The sequence below is a fragment of the Panicum virgatum genome, chromosome 6K (assembly GCF_016808335.1).
Source record: "Panicum virgatum strain AP13 chromosome 6K, P.virgatum_v5, whole genome shotgun sequence".
In the NCBI taxonomy this organism is placed as follows: domain Eukaryota; kingdom Viridiplantae; phylum Streptophyta; class Magnoliopsida; order Poales; family Poaceae; genus Panicum; species Panicum virgatum.
The window spans coordinates 33,182,456-33,186,109 of record NC_053141.1 but is presented as its reverse complement, the minus strand read 5'-3'; positions in this window follow the sequence as shown (position 1 = coordinate 33,186,109).

Genomic DNA, 3,654 nt, shown 5'->3' with positions numbered 1-3,654 from the left:
AGCACATCATGGTTCCCAAAGATGGGTAGAGCGCGCCCTTGGGCATGAACCTATCAAAATGCAACGCTTCGGTTGCACATGAGTGTACAAAAATGGGCCAAACCAGCACAGCAGGAAGCTGAGTGGGTCGGCTAGACCTGAGCCTAGGTGGCACATTCGGGCAAGAACCACCGGTGAATTTTACTTGTTTACTATATGCTTTTTAATAATATTATACTAGGACCATGGCAAAGAGGCGAAGCCCAATGAAGGACAAGACACAGGACGATCAAAATGAGAAGAGCAAGAAAAATTGGCCAACTAACTATAGATCAAAATGAGTATGTTTTGTTGTTGTCACAACATAAAAACGATGACTAGTTTTCCTTTTTTTTTCCTTTTTCTGAGGGCTACTAGTTTTCCCTTTTTCTGAAGGGAAGAGTGGTTAATATTCAGACTTTCAGCATTTCAGGGTTGCACATACGAGTGCACAAAAAACGACTAGTTTTCCTTAGCCTTTCTGAAGGGAAAAGCGATTCCTAGTGGACTTTGGAGTAGTGCATATGACCTGTCTATACTATCTTTGTTATGGTTGGCCAAGTCTACCAGAGAAGACGCCGCGATGTTTCGGTTCCTAGATTCTAGGATGGTTTCCGATTTGTTAGGGTCAAGAGTTTAAGATATTATGTATAAGAACCCTCTCTCAAGGAATGAAGGGATCAGCCAGAGATAGAGTTTATCTCTTTCTCCCTGGCGCCTTGCGCCCGCACACCACGCATCAGCAGTCTCGCCGCCGGCCGCCAGGACGGCGTCGAGAACTCGTTCCCGCCACGAGCCCAAACCACGTCCACCTCCCAGCCATTCCTACTTCCTCCGTAACACCCACAACACTCTGGTATCAGGAATGTCGGATAATGTTCCTGGTGTCTCCGCCGCACATTCCATACCCATGCCCACCGCACCATCTTCCACCGCCGCGCCATCCACTACCATATCCACAACGCTCACTCCTGCGACTACAACCGCGGAGCCGAGCGCCCTCGACACCTTAACGGCGGCCACCTACGGCCTCCAGCGCCAGATGGGGTCCTTCGCGACACGGCTGTCGTCCATGGAGGGCCGCGGGTCCCCATCTACTGCTGGATCCTCGTTCGCGCCGCAGCCATCGCCGTTCCGGATGCCCGGCTACGGCGCGCTGCCAGTGCCCTCTACGATGCCCACCATCGTGGATACCACCACCGCCTCCCACCCACTGCCCATGCACCAGATCAACTTCCCACACTCGCCGTCGCCGATCCCGAACATGAATGGGCTGGCGTCCTCGCTGCCGCCCTCGGCGCCGCCCTTCGAAGCCATGGACGCCGCCGAGGATCTAGAGGTTCCCCGCTACCACAAGCTCACGTTCCCAACGTTCGATGGCAAGAACGATCCCTTGGGATGGCTGAACAAGTGCGAACAATCCTTCCGCGGGCAGCAAACTCGTGACAACGCCAAGGTTTGGCTTGCCTCCTTTCATCTAACGGACAGCGCCCAGCAGTGGTACGACATGCTTGAGCGCGACGCCAGCGGTGTCCACAACATTTCGTGGTCGACCTTCCGCGCCCTCTGCCAGCAGCATTTCGGTCCGGCCCTGGGCACGAACCATCTCTCCGACCTGGCGCGTCTGCCGTTCTCGGGCACCGTCGACGGCTTCATCGACGCGTTCCAGCAGCGCCTGGCGCACGCCGGGTTCCTCACCCAGGAACAACAGGTGCAGCTCTTCTCCGGGGGCCTACCCGACCACATCAAGGTCGATGTGGAGCTAAAGATGCCGACCGATCTCCAGCGTGCCATGTGCCTAGCGCGCGCATATGAATGCCATGCCACGGCCAAGGCCACCGTTTCGGCGGCTCGGCTTCCTCGTGTTCTGGCACGTCAACAACAACTGCCGGCGAGCGCGACCCCGACGGCCCCTCCTGCTTCTACCACAGCCCCGGTGGCCTTGCCGTCGCCTCCTCCCCGGCCGTTCTGTCGCCTCACGCCAGCCGAGATGGCAGACCGCTGGCGCCAGGGCTTGTGCTATAACTATGACGAGTAGTACACGCGTGGCCACAAGTGCCTGCGCCTCTTCTACCTCGAAGTCTCGGACTTCCTCGACGACGATGAGCCACAGCCGGACACCACCCCGAACGCGCCCGAGGAACCACTGATCTTGTTGGACGCCATTGCTGGTATCCGCACCGCGGACACAATGCGCGTGCGTGTTTCGGTGGGCAATTACGTGATGACGGCGCTCCTCGACTCCGGGTCGACGCACAACTTCATCAGCCCCGCCGCGGCCGCATGGGCGGGCCTTCGCTTTGGCGACAGCACGGGCATGAACGTGATCGTGGCCAACGGTGACCGCATTCCGTGCGCCGGCCTAGCTCGCAACATGGACATCCGGATCGTCGACGAGCACTTCTCCATCGACTGCTACACCATCCCGTTGGACTGCTACGACATGGTCCTTGGGGTTCGCTGGCTGCGTACCCTGGGACCCATCCTATGGGACTTTTGACGACCTGTGCTTGGCATTTTTGCACCGTGGCCGGCGTGTCGTCTAGCACGGCCTGGACTCGGCCTGGTCGCCCACAGCACCCATCGGCCGGCTTCACGACGTCCGCGCCACCGAGCCGGATCTCTTGGCCCTGCAGTTGAACGACTACGGTGACATCTTCAATGAGCCGATCGGTCTGCCGCCGCCGTGTCAATGCGACCACCGGATCCATCTCATGCCTAGCACTCCGCCGGTGTCCATGCGGCCCTACCGGTACCCACAGCTCCAGAAGGATGAGTTGGAGAAGCAGTGCGCCACCATGTTGGCGCAGGGGATTATCCGGCCTAGTTCCTCGCCGTTCTCGGCCCCGGTTCTCCTCGTCAAGAAGCAGGACGGGACTTGGCGCTTCTGCGTCGATTATCAGGCACTCAACGACCATACTGTCAAGGACAAGTTTCCCATTCCAGTTGTCGAGGAGCTCATTGATGAACTCCATGGCGCTCGCTTCTTCACGAAGTTGGATCTCCGCGCGGTCTATCACCAAGTCCGCGTGCACCCGGCCGACATCGAGAAGATGGCTTTCCCGACACACCAAGGCCACTTTGAGTTCCTGGTTATGCCATTCGGTTTGTCCAATGCACCGGCGACATTCCAGCGACTGATGAACGCCGTGCTTCAACCCTTTCTCCGGAGGTGCGTCCTAGTCTTTTTTGACGACATTCTAATATATAGTTGTTCTTGGAGTGAGCATCTACAGCACATCCGCACTGTCTTCGACACGCTACGGGCGCACCACCTCAAAGTGAAGCGCTCAAAGTGCGCCTTTGCTACGTCTTCGGTGGCCTACCTGGGCCACGTGATCTCCGCTGACGGCGTCGCCAAGGACGGCGACAAGGTGGCTGCGGTGACCGCATGGCCACAACCGCGGTCCGAGCGTCCCCTGCGTGGGTTCCTCGGGTTGGCCAGCTACTACCGGCGCTTTATCAAGGAATTCGGCAACTTGGCAGCCCCGCTGACGCAACTCCTCAAGAAGGAGGCGTTCATCTGGTCTGAGGCCGCCACGACTGCGTTTGAGGCCCTCAAGCGCGCTCTCACCACGGCGCCGGTGCTGCACATGCCAGATTTTGACCAGCCGTTCATCGTGGACTGTGACGCAT